This window comes from Cylas formicarius, unplaced genomic scaffold (genome assembly GCF_029955315.1).
Source record: "Cylas formicarius isolate icCylForm1 unplaced genomic scaffold, icCylForm1.1 PGA_scaffold_1__22_contigs__length_36826433, whole genome shotgun sequence".
NCBI classification, from domain to species: Eukaryota; Metazoa; Arthropoda; class Insecta; order Coleoptera; family Brentidae; genus Cylas; species Cylas formicarius.
This window is the reverse complement of record NW_026844264.1, coordinates 9208993-9229262: the sequence shown is the minus strand read 5'-3', so window position 1 is coordinate 9229262 and position 20270 is coordinate 9208993. Positions and strand designations below refer to the sequence as shown.

The following is a 20270-nucleotide window of genomic DNA, read 5'->3' as shown; positions in this document are numbered from 1 at the left end:
CAATTTCGAGCAATTAACGATAAAATTACAATAGCTACCAAGTAATTAGTTATCGGATAACCCTACTAATAGCTTCTTGTAAAGGCAGTTCAACACTTCCGCCGAAATCACCACCACTCCAGCACCTGTTAACAGAAGGTTTATCGTTATTTAATTTTAAATTCGTTCTTTATCGACTGATCGCAAATAAAAACTAAAAACACCCAAGTTTATTATTTATTAATAACAAAAGATTGTAAATATGCCACTTTTATTTTATGTTCATGACTCAGTACTAGAAAACTATCCAGCCTACCTACTAAGTAGGTTTTTTTTTTATTAAGGATTAATTAAATATTATGGAAAAACTTAAATCGACAGGTATAAGTAAACCTTGACAACAGTTGAAGAGAAACAATAGCTGAAAATAATAATAGTTAGATACACGGTGTTCCATTTAATAAATCAGAGAAAGAGAGAAAGAGCGAGAGATTAGTTAAACGACTTTGGACAACCCCCGGCATAAAGTAATTACTTACGTGCTTTACTTAACCCTTAATAATGCATTTGACTATCTTAAGGTCAATTTCTGATATTTTAAAAAGCGCAGATGGATAGCTATAGGAGATAAAAGCATTTTTTTTAAATGGTTTAATGGTACATGTATTTTATCAGTAAAAAGACAATTATTAAGAAAAAAAGTAACTTATTAATATGTATCCTGTTAAAATAGCATGTATACTTAGGCAAGGAGGTCTTTCTCAACTCAGCCGGAATAAAAATTGTTATTCCACTGCATACTGAAATAAAGAACCATAAACTCTTAAAAATTTTAAGATCAAACTAAATCAGTTTCTAATAAATGAAAAATATTTTTGCCTGTCCTTACATCTTATGAACTCTGACCGTTATTGTTTTTCTTCTATGTGATTCTATTTTATACTATTTTCGTTTCACTTTGCGCCACCCTGTATATACCGCGCGACGGAAAACTCTAAAAATGGTTTGGACGGGCTCTGGATTTATCTGCTCTAACTTTCGGCGTTATCGGTTGTCAGGCGGCGTCAATCACGTACACAATTAGAACAAAAGGGGTAACTTGGCCCCCTATTTTTTTTTTTGGCATCCGGGTGCGGTGCGGAAAAAAATGATCAGCGATTCGTCACGACGCGTCCGTGGCCCTGGCATAGACGGGATAATTTTTTTCCTTTCCGAATGTAGTTTGGACGCTCACGCTGCTATTTACCTCATCTGTCAAAAAATTACGCCGCCCTCGTGATCACGGACGGCCAATCAATCCCACAGTAGTTTCCGCATATGGGCGATGGCCTCCAAGAAGATAATTTTTACTTATTTATTAAATATGCAAGAATACTATTGTGGATGAAGTTCTAAAATGGTTATAATTTCCGTTTTTATGAAAATATATATCCTGGATGTCCCAGAGTAGTCAAGTCAATAAGTAAATAAATAAATAATTACAAAATGAAATAAAGAAACACAGAATTAAAAAACAAGAGAAAACTAATAATAATGCTAGTAGAAAAAATAACACATACAGTAGGTAAATTGACCAATAGCGAAGTCTGGCCTCTTCATCATTATAATTATAATTGACTATAATTAGTTCAATGTAGCATATTTAGGAATTTGAAGCGATTGTTGTCTTAAACGAGTATTGCTTCAGTCGGCACTGGAAATCCTAATTAGTTTGTTGGATGTGTGGATGATGATAATGATCTCTCTGTTCATCCATTTCAGTTCAGCCATTTTGTACTTATCGGATGAGTGTTTTTTTCTAGAAAATGTAAAAAATTGGTATACGCTATATCACAGAAAAGAAAATATGAAAGAACCAACGATTCACTTAAATTTTTTTTCACATTTCTATTAAGGAATGAAAAGAGAGAAAAAAGAAGCGGTTGATGCGTCCTAGTACACTCCCAAGTTTTTAACACAAATTTGTTGGATTATTGATATGTTGTTATTAATTTTTATATTAAAGTTATTTATTTTTCCCAGATTGTGTTTTATACTAAAAATGAAAAGGGAGCATTTGGATAGGTGGATTCGTATTTTATGACGAAGTGATATATTTCTAATCCTTTCTAGATCAGAATTTAGCAGAGCCACTGCAGTTACTTTTTAAGATGGGTTGAAGCCTTGTAACGGTATTTATTATTCGCGTATGCTTGCAATTAACAACGATTGATGTAATTAACAACTTTTAACGTATAAATTAAATCTTAATAATTCCAATTGAATTTTTATGAGGGGACCGACACGTTATGCAGTTCTTCAACAACTTCAACTTCCGCCGAACTTTTTGTAATACTAATTTCTTCTAAGGTTTTTATATGGCAACACTTATACTGGTAACTTCATATAAAATCTTGAAGAAATGGATATTGTTGTTTAATTAATTTTGTTTTAACAATAAGTGACACTTCTCCTTTAACGATCATTGTAATGTCTGTAGGACTAGAACTCAAAAAAAACCTATTTAAAAAATTTCTTTGTTTTATCCTTGTACTGTATTCACTAAATTCCTTTCGCTGCCGAATGCTGATGAATCGTCATTCCACGTTTGCGTAAGGCCAAAATTTATTGTTTTCTAAAAGTTTTATCTGCATTTATTACTTACAATTAAACATCGTCACTAGCTAGGGCTAACAAATGCTTTAAAACTTCATTTTTCAAAGAAACTTCCCCAGGCTATTGTAGTAACTATTTACAAAACTTTTGGATTCCTCCTGCTTCGGTTGTTATTGAATCGAACTTGCTGACATTTTCATCATCATCCTGTTGGCTTCTCCAGAGCCTAACTGAAACTGGTTGGTTAAGCTGTTGAGGTTTGAAGTTAGAATTTTTTAAGTTAGATCATTTCTGAGTTTTTGAAAAATATTCGAAAAGTTGTAACTTTTACTGATTGTATTGTTATTGAATTATTATTCTGATCTTTTTCCACGATTGTGGTAATAGTAACGCAGATTTAAGTTCAAACCCGATTTTATTAAAAACGCCCTGACTTTAAAATTCTATCATTATAACTCTAAGTCTCGAGCACTTGGATTATATATTTTTTTAACAGATACGCGCATAATATTAATAATCAAAAATCTTTTACTGTTATAGATATAATACGTTATTAATAATTATTTTATTTTTTTACACGGCGGAAACCACCTCTCTAGAGATTTGTACAAGCGTCAACCTTCAGCTAAACGCGTCTCTATTGTTCACGATTTTCCGTCTCACCCTGCCTAATCGTATTATTCTGCGGCTGGCACCAAGTATTTTTAAAAGCAAACACGACCGGCCGCAGACAAAACCCCCCCGGGGCCGGCATTTACGGAGGCCCGTTTTTCTCTACCCGATGGTACCCTAATGAGTCGGAGGCGTCCACAATCGAAATTCAATTTACTTCGATGGCCTTTTGTGTCGCCCTTATAATACTCAGCTAATTGCTTTAACGCTGTCCCGAAGAGAAGCGACCCTTATTCAAATATGTCCGTCCCCCTCATACCCGTCTTTTACGACACCCACCTCTCCCCGCGCCCCCGTCCTAATCTTTCGCGATGAACGCCGCCCGGCGATAAGAAATTATTTTCATTAAAACAAAGAAGTTTTAATAGATGTTCGGGTCTAAGGGACGCCTGTCGTGTCGCTCGGTTAATCCTCGTACCTCATCCCTCGCTCCTTAACGATAAAAACGTGTCATCGGGATTATCCGTTGCCCCGCTTCTTTCGGCTTTTTTTTTCTTCACTCACTCTCCGATAATTCGTTCGCGAACTGCTCCGTTCGAGGATTCCAACGCATGATAAGAGCGCCTCAGGTGATTTACGAGTCCCTACGAACAATCGACAACGTAATGAAACCCTATTTAAAAAAAAAAGTAAAATAACACCAAATGTAGCAACCTAACGAAATATATTGAAAATGAGGACCAGCAATAAATAATAGAACTTTATTTCCAAAGCAATTACAGGAAATATTAAATATAAATCATACAATATCTATACACTTTTTGTATGGTAGACGAAACCTGGAACTCTCTCGATACAGTTTACGATATTGCTTAAACCAAATTATTCCATGTTTTATATTTTTCCATTTACGGCTAATAACTAATCCATGAAAACTGCAATTTTCAGGGTCTTTGAAATTTTTTTACCCATAATTAACACACCCTGTACATAATTCAAAAAATTCTAATGGAGGTTATAGCCCTGTATCTTCCACGTTTCCTGGTGCAAGAATTTTTCCATAATAGTAAATTGTTTTCGAGAAAATAACTTTTTTCTGAAACCATACAGTGCGACGTAATAATCAATGACGTCATCGCATCTTGACTGAGCCCCCGAAATAGCGATTTTCATATGGATTTTTCGAAATATCCCGAGCAGCGTATGCGATAGACGAAAACCGCAACTACAAAAATTGTAGCTCTTGATGCGACGTATGACACTGCTTGAACCGATTAGCCACATTTTTTAAGATTTATGATTTGGGGTTAATAATTAACTTTGTTGAAGAACAATTTTCTAGGCCTTTTAGATGTTTGCCTATAATTTGAAAACCCTGTATATAATCGAAGAAATGCCCGAAATAAATGCTCTGCATCTTCCGCATATGCTGGTTAAAGAATTTTGTCGATCGGGTGAACAATTATGGAGGAAAACATATTTTTCTGGAACCCAAAATCACCAAAAAAAAATTTTCGAAAATGTTTCAAAAATACTTGGTAAAATATGATTGCACCCAATTTCTATTGTTTTAATATCGACACGGACCTTTACTTCTCTGGTAAATTTGAAGTTGATATCTGCAAATTTAGGACACATTTCTTATTTAGCAGGGAATATCAGGGACACCCTGTACAATAGCTGAAAACCTTAAATACAAAAGTTTTAGCTCTCTGTGCGGGCTATATCGCAATGTAAAAGAAAGTGCCTCTTTTTTTGCTCCCTTTTTTTGAATTTGCGGCGCACCCTGTATGTTCTTGAAAAATTGTCAAGAATAAGAGTTTATAAAGTCGTATCGTCTGCGTCTTCTGGTTCAAGATTTTTTTGGTCTCGTAAACGTTTTTTGAAAAATGATACTTTCCGACCCCCAGCCCCCCCATTTTCAATAGATTCCGTCACGGGGCAAATCTGCATATATATGCCAAATATGAAATCGATTGCTTCAAATTTCGGACACTTATCGTGTTTCGTAGCAATGTCCAAAAAACACTCGAAAATCGCGAAAAAAAGATGTATACCGGCGTCTGAGCAGGACCATTTCTTATAAGCTTATGTGCCTCGTGGAGGGTTAAAAGGGATTCAACATTTAAAGATCGAAATAGGTCGGTAGTTTTCAACTGCGGAAGCTCGACCTTTTTTGAGAAAAGGATAAACTTTGCCAATTTTGCAGGGTTCTGAATAAATACCCGTTTCAAGTTAAAAATGTGATATAAAGGAGCACACAGTGCGCAGGAACAGTCTCTCACGATTAAACTTGGTATGCCATCAGGACCGACAGTTATTTTATTTTTGAGTGCTTTGCTTATGGATAGACATCCTCGATGGTAAGCTTAGTACGTTGACTAGTTCGGGGTTGATGGACAAAATGAGTATAGGCAATGCGCGACTTGAACTTAATTGATTGCGCAGTGCGGTATATCTTCCCAAATAATAAGATTTGTGTTGCTTGAAATTGCGGAAAGCTCTCTCCTTCTCAAATATATTTGCGATCATGTCTTTGCTGAACCATGATGGAATTCGCTTTCGTCTCGGTGTTTCAGTGAACATGAAAGTGGTTAAAATATTGTTTAGAATGTCGGAAAAAAGTGTTAGAGCCCTGTCGACATCCGAACACTTCATAATTCGGTTTTATCATTCCTATTGGTTGGACAATTAAAGACGTGTAGAAAAGTGGGACTGCATTTCTCACTATCGCAACGTCGAAGTTAACATTCAAGATGGCACTGAAATTGAGTAGGGATCTATGTCTGGTATTAATAGGAGCTGAAACAGTGAAAGAAGGAATATTGAAGTCACCCAACAACTTCGAAGCTGGCAGCAGTTGGCGGAATGTAAACTATGAATACATAAAAGACAAAATAATCTAAAGAGATTTTACAGAATAAGAAGTCAATGCTTGAAGCGTGTTGCATGACACCACCACCCCGGTTAGTCTTGCCTTCTGTCTGAGCGGTAAACCAGATAAGAATCCGGCAAGTGTGCAGTCTCGAAAATCTGGTTAAAACCAGGATGCGATAGCAGCGACGATATCATGCCCTGAGGAAGTTACGCCACTGTAAAAGGCATGGGTCCTAGTTCTGAGATCCCTAACGTTCTGGTACATACAGATCAATTTTTTGGTTGAGGTGGCGGCGGGCAACTTAAATTAAGAAAAACTTTAATTTACCAGTGCTGATGAAGGAAGAGCTGTAATGTGTGCGGTAACAAGAACGATGAAGTATGCTCTCTTTTTCTTGCTCTTAATAATAATAATAATAATAATAATAATAGGTTTATTAAATTAACAACATTTTAAACCGAACTTTGTCAACAGGCTTATATGAAAGTCATATAATATATAATTCAAAATAAAGAGCTGAAAAAGAAAAGGGCAACTTTAATCATCATATGTCGTAGACGCTGGATAAATTCAATGAGTTAATCAAATCGGCAAAAACTTCCTTTCTATGCTGCGGTACCGTAAGTAGAACTTTGTGTCGTAAATTTAAACCATGAAACTTTATTAAATAATTATGGAGGGGACTTCTTTTTAATGATGAATAATAAAAAAGATGCAATATGTAGCTTATATCTGTTGTTCATATTAAGCCATCCTGAAATCCTGAGTAAGTAATTTTAAATATGGTGATAAATTCGCACCCCTTTTATTAGCATGAACTTTGAAGTTTTTGCACACGTTTATTATACACTGAATCAATCAAGGGACAAACACTGCACAGTAGGGATTTAACTGAGATAAAACCAGGGGACTGACAGAGGGTTTTTTTGATTTTTCCTGATAAGAAATGTCTTTGTTCATTGTTCATTGTTCATTGGCATAGTTATAAAAGTTAGTTATATCGGATTTAATAGATTCACTAATTTGTTGATGGTTACTGTAATTGGTGCGGCACATAGATGATATTTAATTAATGTATGTTTAAGTGACCGATGAAATTGATAAGTATGAATAGTGTACAGTAGCGATCTCAGTACACTACTTTGTACTCCGGAATTAATGTCGATGCCATTTGGACGCTTTTCTTTAAGTTTAAGTTTAAGTTCGATCAGATAAGAATGATTTCAACAGGGCCGGGAAATTTTTTATTCTCGTTGACAAAATTTCTTACTTGAAGTTCCATTAATTCGTGATTATTTTTTGCCGCTCTTTTCCAGATAAGTGGGAACTAAGAAAATATTATGCATTCATCAATAATATTTTATGGAGGGCACGATCACAGGGCAACATAATGAAATATACGATGAGAAATATTTTATGAAATATTGTTATTGTTATTATAATATTCCGAAATTTCGGCCCTTCTGCTTCTTTTGGAAATTTCATAGCTACAATAGAAAGTATTATCTATTGCCAGAAGGAATAAAGTTGCTTCGGCCATTTTACCTTACTAACTTCTTTATTGTGGAAACTACGCTTATATTCAAACATAACCACCACTACAAACTGTATTAAATTCTACCTTTATTGCGATTTTTTCTAACAAATTCGTATACGTAATGCGGACAGTGCCAAATTTTACATACATTGTGGGTACAAATCTTCCGAATTTCTTCTGCGTTGGGTGTTGACTCATTCTCCCTGACGTTGAACTGTTTCAGACAGCGCTCTAAAGAAGCCAGCAGCATGTCCGATGAAACATCGGCCAGAAAGAGTCAGCACCCGACGCAGGAGAAATCCAGAAGATGTGTACTTACAAGTTTCTTTGAAGAAATATTCATAAACATTATATGCACAGCATTCTTTTAGGTACATTATTGGGTAACACTGACATGGATTTGGAAGGTAACCAGAAATCCAATCTCCTAGCGCCAACACATGATATATTCTATGCTATATCACGGCAATAGCAGCGAAAATTATCTTAGGAATATACCCCAGATACTGTAGCCTCAAATACCATACACACAAAACTCAAAAATAGTGTCGGAACTCCCAGACCTGACGATCTGAAAAAGGTACCCCATTTTACAATAACGACCTTTTTACGAGTGCTGGGTCTGATTGTGAATCCTAAATCGTCGATTCTGAAATATAATATAATTTTTTGCCATGGAATACTTTAGAGAAAATAAGACTTTAAGGGCTTTGTTTTGCGGTCAGTTTGTTGATGAAATCACCATTTGCATTACCAGAACACGGTGTCAGTTCAATCTGGCTTCTATACAAAATTTATCTTGAATTATCATTTAGTTGGTATTAAGAATAATTATAGTAGAATCATATAAATTAAACAAAGACGATTATTTACTTTTAATTAAGAATGGGAGAATTAAAAACAGCAACTCAACTCTTCGCGTTGCCAGGATCGCATGGTTGCTCTCTTGGAATCATGTCGCAGGTGTTCTTAATTTCGGAATTTCCAAACGATCGCGGACAGGGCCATACGTGCATCGAGTCGATATTCGGAGTAAAGCTGTGCCCAGGACTCTGCCGGCGCTCCTTTATATCGATTATTCATTTATTCGTATGAAAGTTCGCCAGTATTTAGGCTACCAGGCCTTTATTATTGTGCCCATTTTCCACTGCAATCGCGTGCGTTGGTTTTCGTTTTGTACATAATCTGATCAGCTGGTGCGTTTCTTCTACTGGACCTAAAAGATCGAGGAAGTAAAAGAAAACTGTCGTTGTTCTTACAAAAGAAATTTCTTAAATGTTTTTAGCGTTACAGGAATACGTCTATACCTGATTGGATGTGGTGACGGGACAATAATTAATAATAGTAACATGCAGCATTGTTGCTCTCATGCAATCCCCTAAAGCAAACACAATAAGTAATACATAAGTTTGTCCCTTGGAACAGAATCTACTTCTTCAGAACCGAAAGGACAAGTTACCAAACAGTTCTAGAATTGCGTCTGATGTACTACTTAAATATAATTTAAAAGTTTGATTTGTTTTTGAATAAGAAAAATGGTGAGAATATATCTTCGCTCCCATTTGCAGTTTGTATTGCCGGTTAAAGATGGCGCTGGCAATGGAAGCAAAATTTTAATTAAGTCTCAAACAATTAGTGCCGCTTAAGCAAGTATGCTTACGCGAAACACAACGGTATAAAACGTTAAAGTGGTCGTCTGGTGGTGTAAACAAAAAACAACAATCTCTTCCGTTTTCCTTCCTTATATTTTCCGCGGTTTCCTTTTGGGCGCGACTTCAAAGATACTGCCTTGGGCGATACCCCCGTTATCCGTGTCGATACTTTAAGTGCGGTTCGAAAACTTTATACCTTTGTGAATGATGTAGTTGTTTTCCTCCGGGTAGCAGAGAAGTGGTTATTGTTTTCTATTAGTTTTTTTTATTACTCATATTCAAGAATTTTTCCTTGCTATTATTTATTATTAAATAAATAATAATGAAGCTATATTGTATGGAATATTATTATCAAACTCTGTATTGCTATTAATACAAAGTAGTATCAGAACTATAAAGGCTACAGAGCCAAAAATCATACTGGATCTTGACGAAAACACCAAGATCACCAGCAAGAAAAAATGAAAACTAAACAATAACAATATAACGATTCTGATTCGATTTGACAATAATACTTATAGCTAACTCAGCTATTTTTACTAAATGGAATTCAGATGCTCCAGTCATAACCATATGAATGGGCAAATTAACAAGACCTTGCTAATGTTAACTTGCACCGCTACCAACAATATTGGTGTATCATCTTTGTGTGAACTTTTTGTTGCAGAAAATGTGAAAAATCAGTAAAGACAATTTTCCGTTAATTTGCGTCCATCACATAACCAACCTTTAGAAACAGGAGAAAATATTAACATCGGTACATAAGAGCTCAAAGTTTGTTCATAATTTATTTCGAATTGGACAGCAGACATTTGATTGCCAAAATAGAGCCATTTATGTTGCTTCACAACGACGACACAAACTTGCTCTTACAGATTTGTAAAAAAAACAGCATTTTGCTTTTTGTGGCCAGGGTGTATACCAGATCACAGCAGGTAAACAGTTAAATATCGTTATCAGACAACTTGCACGTGAAATTATTGCAAAAGTGAGTAATTGTTTGTTCTGGAATTGTATGTTATGTATACGTCCAACAAATATTTAACAACACAGATGAAGAATACACGGGAAAAACGATCTAAGTCACCTTGGGCAATTTTATGAAAGAGCCCTGTTATTACACACTGGTCGAAACAGATTCTCTATCTGTTTTTACTAGACGATTTATTATGTTCTTACGAAAAATCAAGCAACTGTTATAAACATCTAAAAAATATAACTAACTACATAAAAAAGGAAAAACGATCAAAATCCAAAATAAATTTTGTTTAAAGTTTCTGTTAGGTAATTTTTCAAAGAAACTTCCACTGTAATACTTTTTACAAAACGTCTGGATTCCTCCTGCGTCGGTTTTTGATGACTCGAACTTGCTAACGTTTCGCCAATCATCCTAAAAGTCAAGCTCAGAAGAAGGGAATAGCGAGGAATCCAGACGTTTTGTAAAAAGTATTTCTGTTGGGTAGCAAAAATAACCAATGTCACCTCACTCATTTGTTTATTTTTGAAAGATGTATTAAACCGTCAAAATGACAAGATCAAAGACTTACGAGCAAATTTATCATCCCTCCTATTATTATTCAATAATCGGTAACTCGAAGTAGTTAGGACTTAGATCGCTTACAGTAACAAGCGCTTGCTATCGTTTAAGGTATTGTTACTAAACGCCAGTCAGAACAATTTAGCAGCAGAATCGATCTGAAGCTTCTTGTGGCGTCCACGCTGATGCTGAATGTAAAAATTGGGAATTCTCGCATTTTTTTTGTAAATTTTTCTTGTAATAAGAAAGTGTAAATATTGCTGAGGTCGTCTCTATCTCTTCTCGAGTTTAAGCTGTTATTACAGTTGATTGTGCAGGACATTTTCAAGAAATTAAACAAACACGTTAAAAGAAATAAGGGACTTCAATAAATTAAGTTACTAAGTCCCTGTAGCGCAGAGGATAGCGCGTTGGACTTCTAATCCAAAGGTCGTGGGTTCGATCCCCACCAGGGATGATGCTGTTGCGATTTTTTTCACGCATTTCTCTTTGCCACGCACTGTCCGAACCAAACGGAAACGAACTGAAAATAAATAAAATCCGTGCAAACAATAACAAAATGTCGATTACGTTGTGCAGGCCCGGAAAATATTTATTTATTTATCGTCCCACCAGCCCCGTACCCCCCAGCGGGCCTTTTCCTCCCTCTATCTACGGTTGCAATTTGGAAATTTAACAATTTCCGATGTGATAACTTTTTTACTGCGTTTCGTAAATATTTACACGTTGTTACGAACCAGAATATTTATTAATATAAATAAACATTTACGTGCATTGTGTATCGGGCAAGGGCCCAAGCGAATAAATTATTCGAGGGCCATGAATTATCCGAATGCGGAAATTGAGTTCAAAAATGCGGGCTTTTCGTCCTTTTTTTCCATAATGGGCGTTTTTGGACCGCCTCTTGACCTCCCGAGCATCACCTTACTAGAGGAATACGTTTAGGTATTTTTAAATGTAATTCGCGAACATTTTCCCCGCACATTTTTTTGGTTCTAATTTTATTAAACGGAGATCAAATTTAGCTAGCATATCTCACTACTAACCGAATTAAATTAAATTAATTAAAATTAATTAAATAACGTTAATATTACAAAATTATAGATAAGTAGGTGGTGAGATCTAGCCCAGTCCTACGCTGCTAAGTGAGAACAAAAGATTATTATTTATTCTTTTTGATACTATTACTTCTTATATAGACTTTTGCTGCATTTAAATAGTTTGTTCAAGTTAGATGATCATTTAGTAAAACAAAACCCTTTTTTAGTTTTATTCACTCTCTTTAGAAAAATTCTCACTCACTCCCGTGGGGAAACTTTTCAAATGGAATTTTGTTATATTCAGATGCAAAGCATTTAAAGTTAACAACTGCAAACTGAACCTACGAATTTGAGAACATTGTAAACGCGGAAATCGTGAAAAATATTACTCAAAGAATAATTAAAAACTTCCATAGTGAATGATAAATCCAACATTTGGGTCTTTAAATTGAAAAATTCGCACAGTGAAGATACGTTATGTATTTGCGATTAATAAATATTTTGTCTGTCGTACTTTTCAAAACAGTGACAGTACTAGTTTTACACAAATTTCGTTTGGTACTGGAAAATTCCAATGTGCTTTAGCAATAATTCCTACTAAACAGCTTTAACCGTTTACAAATTGCATTTGCTTACAAAAAGTGCCACTTTTAACACTAAATGCAAATCTTATATATGTTTTTAGGGTTTATGGATTATTTACATTAGATGAAAATTTGTAAATTTGCCTGTAAATTTACAGTCTTCGTGTTCGTCTCGAAGTTAGTTTTGGTTAGTCTTTAGTTAGTTTCTTTTATAACTTGTGAGGAGCACCCATCTAAAAGAGGACACGTTTTCTATGAGCGCTCCTCAGAAGCGAATGTAGGTTACCCCTAGGCGGTTGGTGCGGGTGGTACATTGTTATTATCGCTCCCCATATTTCCCCTCTTCATAAACCTGATAAACTGTGCTACAGGTGTTCCATGTCATTTATGCTCTACTTTTACCGGAGCGAGTTTCTTTTATAGCCGAGTTTTCATTGTTTTACATTTCGTTGTTTTTGGGTACCGACGAGTGATATCGCATTGCGTGCCAAATTCTCCATTTTTACGAAAATGAAAAAATCGTTGAATGCCCTTATACATATACCTCAATTTAATAAGAGGCCATGACAATTTGCTGAACAAAAACAAAGTTTTGTCCGCCCTAACAGAAAAGGCTTCATTTTTATATACTTATGCCGATACCAATGAATATTATCCATATATAGGAAAGTATAATATGTATATATTTATTTCCTCAAACGTCAAAGGTAGGTGGGCGAACGACAGTCACGTAGCGCGAAGGGTGTAGGTGAGGAGGTAAATTCTTTGCCACGTCCAATGAATAATTAAGGCGGGCATTAAAAAGTTTTACGTTTATGGCGAAAGACGACGACGACGAGGAAGACCCAGAAAAGCTTCGGAATCCCTTTCGAAGGACATTAAGGCCTTTACGATGGCACCTGACGGAGTCCCGGAACGGGAATAAGCATTCGAAACCGGTAACAGACGCGATGACGTCCGCCAAGGATAACGAAATCAATTTGGGAACGATCTTTCTTTGAAGCAATGATTTTGATTCTTCTGATGGCGAAATTCGATCTATGCGACGAGCAGGTGGAATTTAATGACGCAGTGGCATACGAAGGAAACCGGACCAAAGAAAGATCCAACATCATATTAGAAACGTGCTTGAGATGGACAAGTATTTGCTATTTCAGTAACAAAATTTTCAATGGAACCTTGTATAAAGTATAGTCATTTTATTGTGCAACATATGGGATTTTTTTTAATAACTGCACATCTAAAATACTAATATTGACAATAGATGCATTAAATCAAACAGCATACAGGATAGTAAAAAAAAATACAAAAATTAAACAAGAATGATGTACCCTTATTTCAAAAAATTGAGCAAAATATTATTAAGAAAAGTTGTGGCGAATTAAAAGTTACATAAAAAAAGTTTTTTGTTCGAAAAATATTATTTTCCTTTTTTACTCTCAAATTATTCAACTTCAAATCAATTTAGTAAACTTTTATTCTATTTCCATTTTATTTGGAACAGTAACTAAGATTTTTAATTTTTTCGCGAAACATAAATATTATGTACGTTCGAATTATAGTTAATAACAGATATCCGATATACAGGGTGTTTCAGAAATCATACGACAACGCTCGGTTAAAGATTGCTGATAAAAAATAGAAATATGTTGATATAAACACAGGTCCGGAAAGTCTTAATTTTCTAGATAAAGGGTGTTAAATATTAAAAGAAACGATTTTTTACAATATGTTACAATATGGTTTGAATGATTTTTTCAGGAAGGCTCCTTTGGAAGTAACCAGAAACATTCCCAAACAATCCTCAAAAAGAAAACGTCGAAATGTTTTACTAACTTTTTAACGCCTTTCCTTGAAGAGAAGCTGTACAGTCTACTTATTAAGAAGCTTAAGAATAATTGTTCTGCTGGAAGTGATGATATCCCGAATTTTTTTATCAGTAGGCATTATAAAACCTTAAAGAAATAAAGATGTGTCATAATTTATGTTCATTTAAAAGATTTAAAGGAATATCTTGTGATTAAAGGCCTGTACTCCATAGAAGAGTACTTTAGTTAGTCTTTTTCCCTTCTTGTTTATAAATTACTGTTTGTAGTCTTTCATTTTTTTTTGACAATTTCCTATACAAACATTGTATTTGTCCGTTATAATTATTGTTATTTAAAATGCAACAAATTTTGGTATTGTAGGTGCTCACCAGTTAGAAATTGAAATTTGAATGATTTTAAAACTTTGTGTTCCGTAAGTAGTTCATCGAACAAGGCTGAAATTCAGAATTATTTCAGCCTTGGTCGATGAACTACTTGGTGTCTCCGTTAGCAACACGCATTGTCACCTTTTGCCAACAACTTTTATAGTTTTAACACTTCAAGAGCGGTTAATAGTATCATTTTCAAACATCTCTCCAAAAAAAACAAACTGGTTCAAAGCCTCCTGTCTATGTCACCTTTTTTTAGTTTGAAACATATTTTTCTTGACAGTCTATTCAATGACATGCAACTCCATTAAATAATGGTTTGAAGAAGAACAGATGTATGTTAGAAATCACACCAACATTTTAATTCAAATTTTTATTCAATTAGTTTTAATTCAAAAATATAGCCCAAAAAATATTAACGCGTTCGTCTGACCGAAGCAAACTCAAGTGTCCCGTGAATTTTTCAAGTTTTCCAACTATAGGCAACATATATTTCCAAAACTATAGGCAACATAGGCCAAGAATAAACAAGTGCTATAATAAATAAATTATCTCTAAAAATTACACATGTTAAAAGTACAAAAAAAATTAACGCTATATAATTTGGGTCCAGGTGGATTTGGTCTAAATATAGAGTGTTCGTTATATGTACCTAATTGAAAGTACTTTTGTTAAAAGGCACTATAGGCACATAGCACTAGTATCGAGCTTTGAAATATCACTCTCTCTTTGAAGTAGATCGTTTCTTGTAAGGCGATTTCAAAACTTTGTTATATTTGATTGCCTCTGAAATAGTAGAAATAACGTAAGTTACATTAAGTAGACAATTAAGTTTTTGGCTATTTGGTCACATAACATCAACTACTTGTAAGCTCAGGACATAAACGGGAATTATTATCGCGTTCTGTTTCGAAATATTGTAAAAAGAGTTCTGTGCAACGACTGTTAAGCTGCTTGGGCAACTTATACCAATAATAACAACTAAACCTCCCAAACTCAATCAAGCATGGCAATAAATCGATTTGACAACTTCACGTTTTTTAGAGTAGATTATGATAATGGTTTTAAAAATCCCATGACTAAAAGTTGACTTGGTATGAGTTCTACGTTAACATGACATTTTGTGAACTGTTCTTTTAGATTAATTTACAATAGAATTGCACTTCAGACATCATTTTTGGATTTTGGTTTTACATGCCAATAATTCTTTCATGAATTCTTCATATTCATTCGTAGTATTCATGAGTTCCCTTGAATCGGACAATTTCCTTTGTTATGGGCAGCTTTGCCCGTGAAGTGGGAAGTGATAAGTCAGAAAAACGAGTAATTAATTACTTTTTTATTTTGAAACACCATTTCAAAACCACTTCCTCCAAAAAATATATTAAAATTACAATTATTCCACATGATTCGTGGATCGATTTTTTACACAGACTTCACTTAATCCATTCTTTTTTACTTAAACGATATTCACCCCCAAAAACTGTGCAGGTAGAATAATTTTCCTCGTAATTGCTCTTGTCTTCTTCATCATCGTGGAAAAAGATATGAGTGTCTGTATCTGAATCACGAGTTTGTTTTTTTTTTTCAGTTTTCGTACCTTTTTGCCCTTGACATGCTTCTTCTTCCTTGTATTTCTTTTATCTTTCGCTTTAAACAGATCGTTATTTTCATTGTCAGTTATAATAGAACACTTTCCTCTTTTTCGAGTACCGGTTTTTTTTGTAAAGTTTCTGTAGATAGGATCTTAATATTTCTTTAAAAACTATTCTTAACTCTTTTCATCCTTCTTTCGTAATATTTCTATTTAAACTTGTATAAGGAAAGTTTGGATAGGAAAAAATAGATAGTCCTTCGTAAAGGTTTTAATATTTCCAGTATTTCTTATATATTTAATATTGTTTTCTTGAGAGTTCTTGTGTTTTTTAAGAAATCAACCAATAAAGATCTCGTTTTTTTTGTACTTGTTGGCAAAGCTTCTAATTATAGAAATGTTTTAATTTATGCCAGTCTCTATCGTCTCTTCATCAGACTTTCTAACCCTTATAATTGTCATAAACACCTCCAAACAAAATGGGAAAATACAAATAGTTTTTTAAGACCGCTATCTGAGTATTATGAACCTTACCCGCTTAAAACGTATTAATTTCAGCGAAAAGTTACAAATACAAAATTTGTAGACTACAAATGAAAGTTTTATTTAATATTATTTTTATTTATTTTATTATTATTCAGCTTTTAAAGGACTCTTTATAAGAACAAATAAATTTTTCTTTTCTACTATACATTTCCTTGAATCAGACAAGTTGGTGTCGATAAACTAGACATCCAATTTTTGAAGACCGATGTATCCGGTTCATAGAATATGTGTCTTAAAACATAACCTCAAAATATAATTCTTACTTTTTGTTCGATCGAGAAATTTTATATATCTGTCTAATGTAGTGCTAAATATTAAGATTCGTTAATAATTGTCACTCCCCAAATTCATATAAATATGTACTTTAGTTTTTCAAAGAAACATGCACAGGCTACTGTAATACTTTTTACAAAACTTCTGGATTCCTCCTGCGTAGGTTTTTGCTGGGTCGAACTTGCTGACGTTTCGCCAATCATCCTGTTGGCTTCTTCAGAGCTTGACTGAAACTGGCTCGTATTTTACTCCATATCTGCTTATATATTGTTTGAGGAGGGCGGAGCTAAATGAGGGGCATAAACACCGTCTCGGATGACGGATTCCCATATTGGTGACCTGAGTCGCGGTTAAGATTGTTAGGTTGTTTATAGATTTCTATAGACTCTCGGATTTATCGTTGGTAAAAGAATTGATTGCATGCAAGAAGTTTAGTTTTATCGAATTAAATTTTGTGTCCGGTTTCATGAGAGTGTTCTGCAATAGCTGATGAATTTATTTGTCTTAGTCGTAAGGCTCTTTCGTGTCCTTTTAGTCTAGATGATATTTTTCGTCCGGTCTCTCCAATGTATTCTTTGCCGCATATGCATGGAATGCTGTAAACTCCTGGCATCTCAAATGAAATTTTGGCTTTGACGGACCGAACATGTTGAGAGATTTTTGGACAAGTGATAAATCTGGTTTTGACGTTATACTTCTTTAGAACTTTTTATATGTGGTCAGTGATGTTTTGAATATAAGGAAGAATCATAGCGGCAAACGTAGGATTGCTTTCGGCCTCATTGCTATTAGAAGATTATGTTGAAGTGTGATTTTTGATGGAACGCTTAATATCTTCAATGTGGAAATAATTAGAGAGAAGAGCAGAGGTAAGTTGTTTTAATTCTGCGTTCAGTGACTCGGGCTGAGATAGTTTTGAGAGTCTGTAAACAAGAGAGTTGATAACCGATGATTTTTGGGCCGGATGGTGATGTGACCATGCAATAAGGTGTCGGTCTGTGTGCGTAGGTTTTCTATAAACACAATGACCCAATGTTAGGTCTGATTTTCTATTGATAAGAAACGTCAGCAAGCTCGACTCAGCAAAAACCGACACAGGAGAGATCCAGAAGTTTTGTAAAAAGTAAATATTTACTTTATCGGGAACAAATTTTTCAACGCAGCATTGTGGACATGACGCAAATCACGGATTGATTCCTCTTTTGTCCACAAGATGTCAATATTGTCGCCTGTCGTAAGACTCTCAAGCATTCTTTTTACTGGTCTAACTTAATATGCTAAAAAAAACATTATTGTAGCTGAAATTGATTGAAGTTTAAAGTGACGTCAGCAGCGAAGTAACATTTTTTTTTTAATATTCAGTCCCGCCATACTCCAGTGGGGCCAAATAAAATGAGCCTTTATGTGGAAAATGAAAATGAACATGGGACCAATTTTTCAAGTGACTTTTTGAAAATTTTCCACTGTGGCTAGCCATTTTTACATTTAACTCCCATTTTAGGACATGGCGCAGTTTCAAACCAGACGCCCCAGTCAGAAAAATCTCAACCCGATTAACTTTTTCCGCATGCCTTAAAGCTATTCATACCGACAGTGATTAAAATATCATCAATCTTCGAATAAAATCGGTGCCTTATCCGGTGCACGCCGGTTTCCTTTTCCGAGAATGTCCGAGACTCTTTACTAGAACGGTCACGTAGAACGCGCCCCTCCGCCTCCTCCGCGACAAGATTCTATTCGGAATCGAAAAAGAAACTGACGGAGTTCGTGAAATAGAACGGACTTGGGTCGCTGAGGACGTTGAGATTAATAATTTAGTTTTGACCAAATATAAAAACGTACGCACAAATAGCCTTTCGTTTCAAGCAATCTGAGAAAGAAAAATGCCATTTTCAATAACTGAATTTCCTGGGATGAAGGCTGATTTTATACGCAGTCGCTACGACGCAAAGCTTTTTGAAGCAGCATTTCAATCGGATAAGACGTTTGAATTCAACGTTTTTTTCGTATTCGTATCAGTAAATTTGGCTTTGTCGACGGTTAATTAAAATTATCCTGCTTTTAATTAGACATATTCGTTCTGCAAATTATATATACAAGTGTTTTCCGTTTGCGAATTGCCTTTATTATCAAACTCTTTATATTATCACGAGGATCATACAATATGGCCAAGATTCGATATTTAAGGTTTGGGAGCGTTAGCAATTGACCTGTCCGTCACTGTGATCCCAAGGATCTATCGTGACTCTCCCTATAGCTATAGAACTTTATCCAAGTTCGTCTCTCTGACTTCGATAATGACTCCTTGGTGTAGTTCATTTTCTCGGCTTTGGTTAGTTTCAGCAGATGAAAACGCACTATCTACGCCTTCACATTGGCGTAGTAGGAGTGGGACTGGCTCATATAGGCAGTATTTTCTTCCAGTCCAACTAGATTTACATGTTTTTTAGGCCGGGAATGGTAGAGCTACCATTTTTCTTTTTTCCTTAAATCCTTCCTTTTGTTACTTAGCAGTTCTTTCCTTCTGTCGATTTTGCAACGACTTTAAACACCACACAAAAGGGTTCTGGTCCAATCACAACATCACTTGATTCTGACTGCCTATCTCATTTAAGGCCTTATCACAATCCATCTTCATCTTTATTTCTGTTACACAATGTTTTGGTACGGTAGTGTTTGCTTAGAACACTGTTGCTAACTTGTTTATTGGAATAAAAATGATGTGTACACTCTAAGCTAGCCATACGCTTAGATGCAGTTCCTGAATAATATAGTAAGTTATTTCTCCCTTTTTGGTGGGCCATTGTTAAAATCTTTTCTGACTGACATTTAAGTCTCGTAATGTTTAACAAAGCAGTACTTGTATGCTCTTCAAACACAGCTGTAGCAATCCATCTGCCTTTATCTCCCTGTAGAGCCCCTCATGTTTCTTACTATGTGCACTAATTTTTTAGTGACTGACCTTGCAGTAATCTTGTTGCCACGGATCTAGCTTGTATATAAGTCTGTAGTAGTTGTGAAACATTTAGGAATATCACACAGAATCACTAGCCAAATAGCCACTCGATACGCTATCACTGGTATGGCCAAAGTGTCACATCTTTCTGCACCTTCCTAGTACAATTGTACTGCTATGCGTGATCCTTTAAAACAAATAGGGCCAGAAGAGATTGTTTTCCACAAAATGAAAAATTGAACTGAACGCTACTAGCAAATTACCTGAAAAGTTGCTTTCAATATTTTGCT

General features: G+C 35.0%; 1 non-coding gene across 1 annotated transcript; it reads left to right on the top strand.

Moving 5' to 3' along the window:
- The first annotated feature begins 11174 nt into the window (after window positions 1–11174).
- Trnar-ucu (transfer RNA arginine (anticodon UCU)) lies at window positions 11175–11247 on the top strand. Its single transcript has one exon. It is a non-coding gene; the product is annotated as a tRNA-Arg (tRNA).
- Window positions 11248–20270: the final 9023 nt, after the last annotated feature.